Here is a 16,545-nt window from a genome sequence, read left to right as displayed (position 1 = left end):
ATGATACCAAAACTGTGCTAAAATTCCTCCAAAAATACATCTTCAGCAGATTTGGTGTTCCCAGAGTGCTAATCAGTGACGGGGGCACTCATTTCTGCAACAAACAGCTATACTCTGCTATGGTTAGATATGGAATTAGCCACAAAGTGGCAACTCCGTACCATCCACAGACAAATGGGCAAGCTGAGGTCTCTAACAGAGAACTAAAGAGAATCCTGGAACGGACTGTGATAGCCCGAAGAAAGGATTGGGCAAAGAGCTTGGATGATGCTCTGTGGGCATACAGAACAGCATTCAAGACTCCTATAGGAACCTCTCCATACCAACTGGTGTATGGGAAGGCCTGTCATTTGCCTGTGGAACTGGAACATAAAGCCTACTGGGCAACCAGATTCCTAAACATGGATGCACAGTTAGCTGGTGAAAAAAGATTGCTCCAGCTAAATGAGCTAGAGGAGTTCAGACTCAATGCCTTTGAAAATGCAAAAATTTATAAGGAAAAGGCAAAGAAATGGCATGACAAGAAGTTGTCAACCAAAGTCTTTGAGCCAGGACAAAAAGTCCTGCTCTTCAACTCTAGGCTCAGACTGTTTCCAGGAAAACTCAAATCCCGATGGAGGGGTCCGTATGTGATTACAGGAGTGTCACCATATGGATATGTTGAGCTTCAGGATATTGATTCTGACAAAAAGTTCATTGTTAATGGATAGAGAATCAAACATTATCTTGAAGGCAATTTTGAGCAGGAATGCTCAAAACTGAGACTTGAGTGATCCTCAGTGAAAGTCCAGCTAAAGACAGTAAAGAAGCGCTTGCTGGGAGGCAACCCAGTCATTAGGAAGTTGTATGAATTGTTCTTACAGAGGCAAGTATCAAAAAAATGAAGGAATTCACAGAGTTACAGAAGGATTCAGCTCAAAAAGCAGAGAAAAAGAGCTTACTGGCGAAAAAACGCTAGTAAGGGGCATTTTGGGCGTTAAACGCCAGAATGGGTACCATTCTGGGCGTTTAACGCCAGGAATGGTGCCATTTTGGGCGTTAAACGCCAGAATGGGCACCATTCTGGGCGTTTAACGCCAGGTGTGCAGCATCCTGGGCGTTCAGAAAAACGCCCAGTGATGAAGGATTTCTGGCGTTTAACGCCAGCCAGGGCACCTGGCTGGGCGTTAAACGCCCAAAAGGGGCACCAAATGGGCGTTAAACGCCAGAATGGGTGCCATTCTGGGCGTTTAACGCCAGAAAGGTGGGGGGACCACAATTTTGTTTTCAAATCAGATTTTTTCAAACTTTCCTTTTCTCACCCATATTTTTCTACAAAAATACATTTCAATCTCTCATTATTCACTTTCAAATTTTCAAAAATTTAAAATCATTCTTCAAATCATTCCCAAATTTTGTTCAAAAACTCACCCTTCTTTCAATTTCTTTCCATATCTCCTCAAATCTCCTTTCAAATTTTGTTTTTTTTCGAAAATCTCTCCCCCCACTCTATAAATAAACGTTTGCCACCCCTCATTCCCCACACCATTCGAATTTCCTCTTCCTCTCTCTCTCTTCTCTTCTTTCCTTTCTTTTTGCTTGAGGACAAGCAAACCTCTAAGTTTGGTGTGCTTTTCCGTGATCACTAAGCCAAGATTCATCAAGATCATGGCTCCTAAGGGAAAACAAACCAATTTAAGAGGAAGGAAAGAGAATAATCCAAAGAATCTTTGGAACCAAGAGAAGTTCTTAACCAAAGAACATGAAGACCATTATCACAAAATAATGGGTCTGAGGTCAGTGATCCCGGAAGTTAAATTTGATCTGAAAGAAGATGAATATCCGGGGATCCAAGAGCAAATTCGAAACAGAGGATGGGAAGTTCTGACCAATCCTGAAATAAAGGTTGGAAGGAACATGGTTCAGGAATTCTACTCTAATCTGTGGCTAACAGATAAGCAGAGAATGACTGGAACTGCTTACCATACCTACAGAACCATGGTCAGAGGGAAAGTTATGTACTTCCATCTGGACAAAATAAGAGAAATCTTCAAACTACCTCAACTGCAAGATGATCCTGATTCCTTCAATAGGAGGATGGTGAGAGTAGATAAAGGGTTGGATCAAGTTCTAGAGGATATATGCCTCCCTGGGACTAAGTGGATAACCAATTCAAAGGGTGTCCCAAACCAACTCAAGAGGGGAGACCTCAAACCAATTGCAAGAGGTTGGCTAGACTTTATTGGGCGTTCCATATTGCCCACTAGCAACCGTTCTGAGGTCACCATCAAGAGAGCAGTGATGATTCATTGCATTATGCTTGGAAAAGAAGTGGAGGTCCATCATGTGATTGCTTGTGAGATCTACACAATTGCAAATAAGAATTCCACTGAAGCCAAATTGGCTTATCCAAGCCTGATCTCCTTGCTCTGTAAAGAGGCTGGGGTGAAGATGGGAGTAGATGAGTTCATACCCATTGAACACCCAATCACCAAGAAGTCAATGGAAGGACAAGTGCAAGACAACTCTATCAAGAGGAGGGCGCAGGAATTCCTCCCTGAATTCCCAAGAATTGACTACTGGACCAGCCTAGAAGCATCTATCACCAAGATGCAAGAGACTTTGGAGCAACTGAAGGAAGAACAGCAGAATCAGAACTGCATGCTCTGCAAATTGCTGAAGGAACAAGAGAAGCAGGGGCGTGAACTCCAAGAGTTGAAACGCCAAAAGCTCTCCTCTCAAGCTGAGGGAGCATCCACTTCTCAAAATCAAGGTTGTTGAGTCCTAACTCTGTGAAAACCTCTATCATTAGGAGCCTATGTTTTTGCGTTTTTTTTATTTTCTTCTGTTTTGCTTTTATTTTTTCGTTTTTCTAGTCTCATTTTATATCTATTTTTGAGTCTTATTCTTAATTCATAATTAATAAAATTGAAATTTTATGCCTTAAAGATATGAATGTCCTATGAATCCATCACCTCTCTTAAATGAAAAATGCTTTAATCACAAAAGAACAAGAAGTACAGGATTTCGAAATTTATCATTGAAACTAGTTGAATTAGTTTGATGTGGTGACAATACTTTTTGTTTTCTGAATGAATGCTTGAACAGTGCATATGTCTCTTGAATTTGTTGTTTTGAGAATGTTAAAATTGTTGGCTCTTGAAAGAATGAGGAAAAAGAGAACTGTTATTGAGGATCTAAAAAAATCATTAGATTGATTCTTGAAGCAAGAAAAAGCAGTGAAATCAAAAAAAAATTTCGAAAAAAAAAAGAGAGAAAAGAGAAAAGAAAAAGAAAAAGAAAGAAATAAAGTTGTGATCCAAGGCAACAAGAGTGTGCTTAAGAACCCTGGACACCTCTAATTGGGGACTTTAGCAAAGCTGAGTCACAATCTGAAAAGGTTCACCCAATTATGTGTCTGTGGCATGTATGTATCCGGTGGTAATACTGGAAGACAGAGTGCTTTGGGCCACAGCCAAGACTCATACACTTGCTATGTTCAAGAATCATTATACTTAACTAGGAGAATCAATAACACTATCTGAGTTCTGAGTTCTTATAGATGCCAATCATTCTGAACCTCAAGGGATAGAGTGAGATGCCAAAACTGTTCGGAGGCAAAAAGCTACTAGTCCCGCTCATCTAATTGGAGCTATGTTTCCTTGATATTTTGGAGTCTTTAGTATATTCTCTTCTTTTTATCCTATTCTGATTTTCAGTTGCTTGGGGACAAGCAACAATTTAAGTTTGGTGTTGTGATGAGCGGATAATTTATACGCTTTTTGGCATTGTTTTTAGTATGTTTTTAGTATGATTTAGTTAGTTTTTAGTATATTTTTATTAGTTTTTAGATAAAATTCACTTTTCTGGACTTTACTATGAGTTTGTGTGTTTTTCTGTGATTTCAGGTATTTTCTGGCTGAAATTGAGGGTCCTGAGCAAAAATCTGATTCCGAGACCAAAAAGGACTGCAGATGCTGTTAGATTCTGACCTCCCTGCACTCGAAGTGGATTTTCTGGAGCTACAGAAGCCCAATTGGCGCGCTCTCAACGGCGTTGGAAAGTAGACATCCTGGGCTTTCCAGCAATATATGATAGTCCATACCTTGCCCAAGATTTGATGGCCCAAACCGGCGTGGAAAATCAGCCTCAGAAATTCCAGCGTTAAACGCCGGAACTGGCATAAAACTTGGAGTTAAACGCCCAAACTGGCATGAAAGCTGGCGTTTAACTCCAGAAAAGGTCTCTACACGAAAATGCTTCATTGCTCAGCCCAAGCACACACCAAGTGGACCCAGAAGTGGATTTTTACGTCATTTACTCATTTCTGTACACCCTAGGCTACTAGTTTACTATTAATAGGATCTTTTGACATTGTATCTGTACCTCATGACACTTTTACACCTTTCTTTGTGTACTTTCCACGGCATGAGTCTCTAAACCCCATGGTTGGGGGTGAGGAGCTCTGCTGTGTCTTGATGGATTAATGCAATTACTACTGTTTCTCATTCAATCATGCTTGCTTCCATTCTAAGATAATACTTGTTCTTAACCCGGATGAATGTGATGATCCGTGACAATCATCATCATTCTCAACTATGAACGTGTGCCTGACAACCACCTCCGTTCTACCTTAGATTAAGTAGTTATCTCTTGGATTCTTTAACCGGAATCTTCGTGGTATAAGCTAGAACTGATGGCGGCATTCAAGAGAATCCGGAAGGTCTAAACCTTGTCTGTGGTATTCTGAGTAGGATTCAATGATTGAATGACTGTGACGTGCTTCAAACTCCTAGCAGGCAGGGCGTTAGTGACAGACGCAAAAGAATCACTGGATTCTATTTCGGCCTGACCGAGAACCGACAGATGAATTCCGCGTGCTGTGACAGAGCATATGCAATCGTTTTCACTGAGAGGATGGGAGGTAGCCATTGACAACAGTGAAACCCTACATACAGCTTGCCATGGAAGGAGACTTGCGTGTTTGAAGAAGAAGACAGTAGGAAAGCAGAGATTCAGAAGATGGAGCATCTCCAAACCTCAACCTATTCTCCATTACTGCAAAACAAGTAATCATTTCATGTTCTTTTGCTTTTCACAATCAATCCTGATAATTTCTGACATCCTGACTAAGATTTACAAGATAACCATAGCTTGCTTCAAGCCGACAATCTCCGTGGGATCGACCCTTGCTCACGCAAGGTATTACTTGGACGACCCAGTGCACTTGCTGGTTAGTTGTGCGGGGTTGCAAAAGTGTGATTGCAATTTCGTGCACCAGTAATCTTCCGAGTTCTCTTAAGGAAGAGCTAATAAAAGATGACTTTACCTATGACCCTTCAGAATTTCAAACACAAGAAGCTTTTGTTAATGAGTAAGTTGGATATGAAATTCTTTCTATTAGATTTAATGGTATAGGATAATAATTTCGGGTCATTATTGAACTCTTTTCTGTTTAATGCAGCAACCCTCTAAAACTGCAACAGCAACCGTGCCAAGAACCTTTGGCGGCAGGGAAATCGGAAGAAGAAGCACACATTGATGGGTAAGTTTTACTACTTGTTGGATCCGGGTAATTTTGGTTCATCAGAATCCAGAAATCAATTATTTTCTATTTATTACACCTGCCCTCCGTAACCCAAAAAGCAGGTCGGCGAGGAATCTTCTACGAGGAAGGCGGAGCCAGAACCTCCATTGAATGTGTAAGTTTTAATTAATAAAATTTTTATTAGCTTTCATGTTAAATGGTATACTGCTTTTTCCTAATTTCTTGAAACTTTCCTCCGTCGTGTTGCAGTGCTTCTCGTCCTAGGCAATAGGAAGATGATGCACCTTCATTCAGCCTTGGGATAAGTCCTCCAGCATCTCAACCAAGTTCCCCCTTTCAACCAACAGTGAGTCAACTCGAAATATTGGCAAACACGGTGGTAGATGCTGAGGTAGCGGCATCATTGAAATTCGCTGACGCAGCAAGTGCCGAGTCGAGCCACACAGCCGCTGAAAGGTACAAAACTCCGGAGAAAGAGAAAGAAATCACGGAGGAGTTGATGGAGAAGTGTTATCATTGGATGACGCATCTAAAACAAACCAAAGATAGTACCAATGAATATGATACCATATTCGTCTTGAAGCACGAAGCAAATTTCGAGGGGCTTAGACATCATTTTATGTCTCTAAAGCCCAAACAACATGTGGAAAGCACGGTAAATTCTTTGCCTATTGTGTTAATATTAATGATTTTTCTAAAGACTTTTATACCATATATCTCATAAATTTTCTTCCTGTAGGTGGTCACTACACATAGCATGATTCTCAACCAAATAAAAGGTCACCGATTTCAAGAACAAATATACTGTGTGCCGCTGGATATTGTGGTAAGCTAAATTTTTTATTCCCTGCTGATTGATATTTATAGCATTTTACTCAAAACATGAATGGAGTTCTATTCAGTGGCGTTGTTCATGTTAATTCATTTGATTATCAAGTGTTTAGTTGAGTCCTTTTGCATGCAGAAAATGTTTTTCTTGATGATTGAATGTTTATCATGTTTTATTCAGCACATGATTGATGTTCGATTTAGTAGAAATGGTTATTTTGATTCACCTTATTGTTATGTGTTCTGTTGAGTTCTTTTGCATGTAGAAAATTTTTTCTTGATGATTGAATGTTTATCACGTTTCATTCAGCACATGAATTGTGTTCGGTTCAGTGGTGTTGGCCATTTAGATTCACTTGCTTGGTTCATTTGTGATAAATAATTTGGTTCATTTGTGATTTAACTGAGGTTCATTTTGAAGATGTTTATGTTGGCGAACTGGTGTATGAAATTGTGATCTCTAATAATGGCATTCAACTTAGTATGCGCGTTTATAACTCAGCACTTTCTTCACAACCTCGCACAATTAACCAGCAAGTGCACTGGGTCGTCCAAGTAATAAACCTTACGTGAGTAAGGGTCGATCCCACGGAGATTGTTGGTATGAAGCAAGCTATGGTCATCTTGAAATTCTATGTTAGGTGGATAATATATGGTTATGGAGTTTTCCAATAATAATAATAAATAAACAGAAAATAAAGATAGAAATACTTATGTAAATCATTGATGGGAATTTCAGATAGGTGTATGAAGATGATGTGCTCCTTCTGAATCTCTGCTTTCCTACTACATTCATCCAATCCTTCTTACTCCTTTCCATGGCAAGCTGTATGTAAGGCATCACCGTTGTCAATGGCTACATCCCATCATCTCAGTGAAAAAGGTCAAAATGCTCTGTCATAGCACGGCCAATCATCTGTCGGTTCTCGATCATGCCAGAATAGAATCCATTGATTCTTTTGCGTTTGTCATCACACCCAACAATCGCGAGTTTGAAGCTCGTCACAGTCATTCAATCCCTAAATCCTACTCGGAATACCATAGACAAGGTTTAGACTTTTCGGATTCTCATGAATGCCGCCATCAATTCTAGCTTATACCACGAAGATTCTGATTAAAGAATCCAAGAAATATGCGCCCGGTCTAAGGTAGAAAGGAAGTGGTTGTCAGTCACGCGTTCATAGGTGAGAATGATAATGAGTGTCACATATCATCACATTCATCATGGTGAAGTGCAACGAATATCTTAAAATAGGAATAAATTGAATTGAATAGAAAATAGTAGTAGTTGCATTAAAACTCGAGGTACAGCAGAGCTCCACACCCTTAATCTATGGTGTGTAGAAACTCCACCATTGAAAATACATAAGTGATGGTCCAGGCATGGCCGAACGGCCAGCCTCCAAAATATGATATGAATTCAAAAATAGGGAGAAGGACCTGGTCTAAGGACTAGGCATCCAAAGATGTGGTCGAAGACCACTAATACAATAATAAAATGTCCTATTTAAACTAGACTAGCTACTAGGGTTTACAGAAGTAAGTAATTGATACAGAAATTCACTTCCGAGGCCCACTTGGTGTGTGCTTTGGCTGAGCTTGAGCTTTACACATGCAGAGGCTTCTCTTGGAGTTGAACGCCAAGTTGTAACGTGTTTCTAGCATTTGACTCCAGAATGCAGCATGGAACTGGCGTTGAGCGCCAGTTTGCATCGTCTAATCTCGAATAAAGTATGGACTATTATATATTGCTGGAAAGCTCTGAATGTCTACTTTTTAATGTCGTTGAGATCGAGTCATTTGGAATTCTGTAGCTCCAGAAAAATCCATTTCGAGTGCCGGGAGGTCAGAATCCAACAGCATCAGCAGTCCTTTGTCAATCTTCTTATCAGAGTTTTCCTCAGGTCCCTCAATTTCAGCCAGAAAATACCTGAAATCACAGAAAAACACAAAAAATCATAGTAAAGCCCAGAAATGTGAATTTAGCATGAAAACTAATGAAAACATCCCTAAAAGTAGCTAGATCCTACTAAAAACTACCTAAAAACAATGCCAAAAAGCGTATAAATTATCCGCTCATCACAACACCAAACTTAAATTGTTGCTTGTCCCAAGCAACTGAAAATCAATTAGGATAAAAAGAAGAGAATATACTATAAAGCTCAGAATATCAATGAATATTAATTCTAATTAGATGAGCGGGACTTGTAGCTTTTTGCTTCTGAACAGTTTTGACATCTCACTTTATCCTTTGAAGTTTAGAATGATTGGCATCTCTAGGAACTTAGAATTTTATATAGTGTTATTGATTCTCCTAGTTAAGTTTGTTGATTCTTGAACACAGCTACTTTCATGAGTCTTGGCCGTGGCCCTAAGCACTTTGTTTTCCAGTATTACCACCGGATACATAAATGCCACAGACACATGACTGGGTGAACCTTTTCAGATTGTGACTCAGCTTTGCTAAAGTCCCCAGTTAGAGGTGTCCAGAGCTCTTAAGCACACTCTTTTCGCTTTGGATCACGACTTTAACCACTCAGCCTCAAGCTTTTCACTTGGACCTGCATGCCACAAGCACATGGTTAGGGACAGCTTGATTTAGCCGCTTAGACCTGGATTTTATTTCCTTGGGCCCTCCTATCCATTGTTGCTCAAAGCCTTGGATCCTTTTTACCCTTGCCTTTTGGTTTTAATGGCTATTGGCTTTTTCTGCTTGCTTTTTCTTTTTTTTTTAGCCACTATTTTTTTCGCAAGCTTTTACTATTCACTGCTTTTTCTTGCTTCAATAATCAATTTCATGATTTTTCAGATTATCAATAGCATTTCTCTATGTTCATCATTCTTTCAAGAGCCAACAATTTTAACATTCATAAACAACAAGATCAAAAATATGCACTGTTCAAGCATTCATTCAGAAAACAAAAAGTATTGTCACCACATCAATATAATTAAACTAAATTCAAGGATAAATTTGAAACTCATGTACTTATTGTTCTTTTGTATTAAAAACATGTTTCATTTAGGAAAAGTGAAGGATTCATGGAATTATTTATAGCTTTAAGACATAGTTACTACATACTAATGATCATGTAATAAAGACACAAATATAGATAACATAAAGCTTAAAAATCAAAAAACAGAGAAATAAGAACAAGGAATGAGTCCACCTTAATGATGGTGGCACTTTCTTTTTGAAGAACCAATGATGTCCTTGAGCTCTTCTATGTCTCTTCCTTGCCTTTGTTGCTCCTCCCTCATTGCTCTTTGATCTTCTCTAATTTCATGGAGAATGATGGAGTGTTCTTGATGTTCCACCCTTAATTGATCCATATTGTAACTCAAGTCTTCTAGAGAAGTGTTGAGTTGTTCCCAATAGTTGTTGGGAGGAAAGTGCATCCCTTGAGGCATCTCCTGGATTCCTTGGTGATGAGCTTCCTCATGCGTCTCTTGGGATCCATGAGTGGGCTCTCTTGTTTGCTCGATCCTTTTCTTAATAATGGGCTTGTCCTCTTCAATGAGGACGTCTCCTTCTATGATAACTCCAGCTGAGTAGCATAGATGGCAAATAAGATGAGGAAAAGCTAGCCTAGCCAAGGTAGAGGGCTTTTCGGCTATTTTGTAGAATTCAAGGGAGATGACTTCATGAACTTCTACTTCCTCTCCAATCATGATGCTATGGATCATGATGGCCCGATCCACAGTAACTTCGGATCGGTTGCTAGTGGGGATGATGGAGCGTTGGATGAACTCCAACCATCCTCTAGCCACAGGCTTGAGGTCCAGTCTTTTTAATTGAACCGGCTTGCCTTTGGAGTCTCTTTTCCATTGAGCTCCTTCAACACATATGTCTATAAGGACTTGGTCCAACCTTTGATTAAAGTTGACGCTTCTTGTGTAGGGGCGTGCATCTCCTTGCATCATGGGCGTGCATCTCCTTTCCGACTGAAATCTAAGTATTTCCCCTGAACCATTGTAAGATAATTCTTTGGATTCGGGTTCACACTTTGATTATGGTTCCTAGTGATCCATGCATTGGCATAGAACTCTTGAACCATTAAGATTTTGACTTGTTGAATAGGGTTGGTCAGAACTTTCCAACTTCTTCTTTAGATCTCATGTCGGATCTCCGGATACTCATTTTTCTTGAGTTTGAAAGGGACCTCAGGGATCACCTTCTTCTTGGCCACAACATCATAGAAGTGGTCTTGATGGGCTTTAGAGATGAATCTCCCCATCTCCCATGACTCAGAGGTGGAAGCTTTTGTCTTCTCTTTTCCTTTTCTAGAGGTCTCTCCGGGCCTAGGTGCCATAGGTAGTTATGGAAAAACAAAAAAAGCTATGCTTTTACCATACCAAACTTAGAATATTACCAAACTTAGAATATTACTTGCCCTTGAGCAAGAGAAGAAATAATAGATGAAGAAGAAGAAAATATGGAGGAGAGGGAGAGAGGGTTGTGTTTCGGCCAAGGAGGAGAAGAGAGGGTTGTGTTGTGTGAAAATGAAGAAGAATTGAGGGGTTTATATAGTGGAGGGAGAGGGAGTAGGTTCGGCTATTTAGGGTGGGTTTGTGTGGGAAAGAGATTTTGAATTTTGAAGGTAAGTGGGGTTTTTGGGGAAGAGTAGAAGGATGTAAGTGGTGAAAAGGTGATGGGGAAGAGAGATTGAGGTGATTGGTGAAGGGTTTTGGGAAGAGTGTTATTGGATTGTGTGAAGAGGAGAGATGGTGAGTTGAGGTAAGTGGGGATCCTGAGGTGTCAAGGATTTACATCCCTGCACCAATGAGGTGTGTAAAATGCCCTTTTCATGCAATCCTGGTGTTCAACGCCAGATTGATGCTTGTTTCTGGCGTTGAACGCCAGCTTCATGCTTGTTTTGGGTGTTCAGCGCCCATTTACAGCATGTTTCTGGCGTTGAACGCCAGTTTCATGCTTGTTTCTAGTGTTCAGCACCAGCTCTCCTCAGGGTGTTTTCCGGGCATTTAAACGCCAAGATGTTGCTTGTTTCTGGCGTTCAACGCCAGATCCATTCTCTGTTCTGGCGTTGAACGCCAGCCAGATGCTCCTTACTGGCGTTTAAACGCCAGTAAGTCCTTCCTCCAGGGTGAGCTTTTTCTTCTGCTATTTTTTATCCTGTTTTTAATTTTAGTATTTATTTTGTGACTCCACATGATCATGAACCTAATAAAACATAAAAGAACAATAAAAGAAAAATAAAATAAGATAAATAAAAATTGGGTTGCCTCCCAATAAGCGCTCCTTTAATGTCACTAGCTTGACAGTGGGCTCTCATAGAGCCTCAAAGGTGATCAGGTTAATGTTGTAGACTCCTAACACCAAACGTAGAGTTTGAATGTGGGGATTCAACACCAAACTTAGAGTTTGGCTGTGGCCTCCCAACACCAAACTTAGAGTTTGATTGTGGGGGCTCTGTTTGACTCTGTACTGAGAGAAACTTTTCATGCTTCCTCTCTATTGTTAAAGAAGATCACCCTTGGGTTTAAAACACAAGGTAGTCCCCATTTAATTGAAGGACTAATTCTCCTCTGTTAACATCTATCACATCTCCTGCTGTGGCTAGGAAAGGTATTCCAAGGATGATGCATTCATCCTCCTCCTTCCTAGTGTCTAAGATTATGAAATCAGCAGGGATGTAAAGGCCTTCAACCTTTACCAACACGTCCTCTACCAATCCATAAGCTTGTCTTACTAACTTGTCTGCCATTTGCAATGAGAATATGGTAGGCTGTACCTCAATGATCTCCAGCTTCTCCATTACAGAGAGTGGCATAAGATTTATGCCTGACCCTAAGTCACATAGAGCCTTTTTAAAGGTCATGGTGCCTATGGTACAGGGTATTAAGAATTTACCAGGATCTTGTTTCTTTTGAGGTAAAGTTTGATGAACCTATGTATCTAGTTCACCAATGAGCAAGGGAGGTTCACCTTCCCAAGTCTCATTACCAAACAACTTGGCATTCAGCTTCATAATAGCTCCTAGATATTGAACAACTTGCTCTCCAGTTACATCTTCAATCTCTTCAGAGGAAGAATAGTTTTCAGAGCTCATGAATGGCAGAAGGAGGTTTAATGTGATCTCTATGGTCTTTATATGACCTTCAGATTCCTTTAAGTCCTCAATAAGGAACTCCTTCTTGCTTGAGAGACGTCCCCTGAGGTCTTCCTCATTGGGATTCACGTCCTCTCCTTCCTCTCTAGGTTCGACCATGTTGATTATGTCAATGGCTTTGCACTCTCTTTTTGGATTCTCTTCAGTATTGCTTGGGAGAGTACTAGGAGGAGTTTCAGTGACTTTCTTACTCAGCTGGCCCACTTGTGCCTCCAAATTTCTGATGGAGGACCTTGTTTCACTCATGAAGCTTAAAGTGGCCTTAGACAGATCAGAGACTATATTTGCTAAGTTAGAGGTGCTCTGCTTAGAATTCTCTGTCTGTTGCTGAGAAGATGATGGAAAAGGCTTGCTATTGCTAAACCTGTTTCTTCCACCATTATTAAAGCCTTGTTGATGCTTTTGTTGATCCTTCCATGAGAAATTTGGATGATTTCTTCATCAGGGATTATAGGTGTTGCCAAAGGCTTCCCCCATGTAATTTACCTCTGCCATTGCAGGGTTTTCAGGATCATAAGCGTCTTCTTCAGAAGATGCCTCTTTAGTGCTGTTGGATGCATTTTGCCATCCATTCAGACTTTGAGATATCATGTTGACTTGCTGAGTCAACATTTTGTTCTGAGCCAATATGGCATTCAGAGCATCAATTTCAAGAACTCCCTTCCTTTGAGGCATCCCATTATTCACGGAATTCCTCTCAGAAGTGTACATGAATTGATTATTTGCAACCATTTCAATAAGTTCCTGAGCTTCTGCAGGCGTTTTCTTTAGGTGAATGGATCCACCTACAGAATGGTCCAATGACATCTTAGAGAACTCAGACACACCATAATAGAATATATCTAACATGGTCCATTTTGAAAACATGTCAGAAGGACACTTTTTGGTCATCTGCTTGTATCTTTCCCAAGCTTCATAGAGGGATTCACCATCTTTTTGCTTGAAGGTCTGAACATCCACTCTAAGCTTGCTCAGCTTTTGAGGAGGAAAGAATTTAACCAAGAAGGACGTGACCAGCTTATCCCAAGAGTCCAGGCTATCCTTAGATTGTGAGTCTAACCATGTTCTAGCTCTGTCTCTTACAGCAAAAGGGAAAAGCATGAGCCTGTAGACTTCAGGATCTACTCCATTAGTCTTAACAGTCTCATAGATCTGCAATAACTCAGTTAAAAATTGGTAGGGATCTTCTGATGGAAGTCCATGAAACTTGCAGTTTTGTTGCATTAGAGCAACTAATTGAGGTTTCAACTCAAAATTATTTGCTCCAATGGCAGGAATTGAGATACTTCTTCCATCAAAATTGGAAGTAGGTGTAGTATAATCACCAAGCATCCTCCTTGCATTATTGTTGTTGGTTTCAGCTGCCATATCCTTTTCTTGTTCGAAAATTTCAGTAAGGTTGTCTCTGGATTGTTGTAATTTAGCTTCTCTTAGTTTCCTCTTCAGAGTCCTTTCAGGTTCAGGATCTGCTTCAACAAGAATGCCTTTTTTCTTGTTCCTGCTCATATGAGAAAGAAGAGAACAGAAAAGGAAGAGGAATCCTCTATATCACAGTATAGAGATTCCTTTATGTTAGTAGAAGAAGAAAGGAATAAAAGAAGGAGAAGAGTTAAGAATCCAAACACAAGGGTGAAGATAGGTCCAGATTCTTGAGATGAACAGAAGTGTTAGTAAATAAATAAATAAATAGAAGAAGATGAGAGGGGGAGAATTCAAAAATTAATTTTGAAAAAGGGTTAGTGATTTTCAAAAATTAAAGGAAGAATTTAAATTAAAATTAAAATTTAAAACAATTAATTAATTAAAAAAAGAATTTTAAAAAGGAAGGAGAAATTTTTGAAAATTAGAGAGGAAAAAGTAGTTAGTTGGTTTTGAAAAAGATAAGAAACAAACAAAAAGTCAATTAGTTAGTTGAAAAAGATTTGAAAATCAATTTTAAAAAGATAAGAAGATAAGACGTTAGAAGGGATATTTTGAAATCAAATTTTTGAAAGAGATATGATTTAAAAAGATATGATAAAAATATATGATTAAAAGAATATGGTTGAAAAAGATTTAATTTTTAAAATTAAAATTAATTACTTGACTAACAAGAAACTAAAAGATATGATTCTAGAATTTAAAGATTGAACCTTTTTTAACAATAAAGTAACAAACTTCAAATTTTTGAATCAATCACATTACTTGTTAGTTAAGTTTCGAAAATTTGAAATAAAATAAGAAAAGGATTTTGAAAAATAGTTTTAAATTTTTGAAAATCATAAGATAAAAGTAAAAGAGATTTGATTTTTGAAAAAGATTTTGAAAAGATAAGATTTTTAAAATTGAAAATTTGACTGGACTTATAAGAACTAACTAATTTTAAAATTTTTTGACTAAGTCAACTCAAATTTTTGAAATTTTGAGAGACAAAAGGAAAAGATATTTTTTTTTGAATTTTTAATGATGAGAGAGAAAAACACAATATGACCCAAAACATGAAAATTTTGGATCAAACACATAATGCATGCAAGAACACTATGAATGTCAAGATGAACACCAAGAACACTTTGAAGCTCAAGATGAACATCAAGACTTATTTTTGAAAACTTTTCAAGAAAAGAAAACATGCAAGACACCAAACTTAGAAATCTTTAATGCTTGGACTCTAACAAACAAAAAATGCATATGAAAAATAAGAAAAGATACAAAACAAGAAAATTCAAGGATCAAACAAGAAGACTTACCAAGAACAACTTGAAGATCATGAAGAACATATGCATGAATTTTCGAAAAATGCATAAATTTTAAAAACATGTAATTGACACCAAACTTAAAATTGACTCTAGACTCAAACAAGAAACACAAAATATTTTTGATTTTTATGATTTTATAATTTTTTTTGGATTTTTGTATATTTTTTTCGAAAACATATAGGAAAAATAAAATAAGAAATTCAAAAATTTTAATAACAATTTCAGGAATCTTTCAATGTTAGTCTAAAGCTCCGGTCCAAAAATTGGACATGGCTTAATAGCCAGCCAAGCTTTAGCATACATAGTTCAAGCATGTGAAGAGGAAGCCTCAGTTCAAAAGAATTTAGACATGGCTTTACAGCCAACCAGGCTACAACATACTTCATGAAACACTAGAATTCATTCTTAAAACTTTAGAATAATTTTTTTGAAAATAGAAGTAAAATTTTTTTGAAAGATTTTTGAAAATTTTTTGAAAATAAAATAAAAAGAAAATTACCTAATCTGAGCAACAAGATGAACCGTCAGTTGTCCAAACTTGAGCAATCCCTGGCAACGGCGCCAAAAACTTGGTGCACGAAATTGTGATCTCTAATAATGGCATTCAACTTAGTATGCGCGTTTATAACTCAGCACTTTCTTCACAACCTCGCACAACTAACCAGCAAGTGCACTAGGTCATCCAAGTAATAAACCTTACGTGAGTAAGGGTCGATCCCACAGATATTGTTGGTATGAAGCAAGCTGTGGTCATCTTGAAATTCTCAGTTAGGCAGATAATATATGGTTATGGAGTTTTCGAAAAATAATAATAATAAACAGAAAATAAAGATAAAAATACTTATGTAAACCATTGATGGGAATTTCAGATAGGTGTATGAAGATTCTGTGCTCCTTCTGAATCTCTGCTTTCCTACTACATTCATCCAATCCTTCTTACTCCTTTCCATGGCAAGCTGTATGTAGGACATCACCATTGTCAATGGCTACATCCCATCCTCTCAGTGAAAAAGGTCCAAATGCTCTATCACAGCACGGCTAATCATCTGTCGATTCTCGATCATGCCAGAATAGAATCTATTGATTCTTTTACGTTTGTCATCACGCCCAACAATCGCGAGTTTGAAGCTCGTCACAGTCATTCAATCCCTGAATCCTACTCGGAATACCACAGACAAGGTTTAGACTTTCCGGATTCTCATGAATGCCGCCATCAATTCTAGCTTATACCACGAAGATTCTGATTAAGAAATCCAAGAAATATGCGCCCGGTATAAGATAGAACGGAAGTGATTGTCAGTCACGCGTTCATAGGTGAGAATGATGA

The 16,545-nt window shown here is 38.6% G+C and overlaps 1 non-coding gene across 1 annotated transcript; it reads left to right on the top strand.

The window, feature by feature from the left end:
• Positions 1 to 13,348: 13,348 nt before the first annotated feature.
• Positions 13,349 to 13,452, top strand: LOC112798867 (small nucleolar RNA R71). The gene has a single exon (XR_003200464.1). It is a non-coding gene; the product is annotated as a small nucleolar RNA R71 (small nucleolar RNA).
• The last annotated feature ends 3,093 nt before the right edge of the window (positions 13,453 to 16,545 follow it).

The sequence above is a fragment of the Arachis hypogaea genome, chromosome 4 (genome assembly GCF_003086295.3).
Source record: "Arachis hypogaea cultivar Tifrunner chromosome 4, arahy.Tifrunner.gnm2.J5K5, whole genome shotgun sequence".
Taxonomy (NCBI): Eukaryota; Viridiplantae; Streptophyta; class Magnoliopsida; order Fabales; family Fabaceae; genus Arachis; species Arachis hypogaea.
This window is presented reverse-complemented; position numbering and strand designations above follow the sequence as displayed.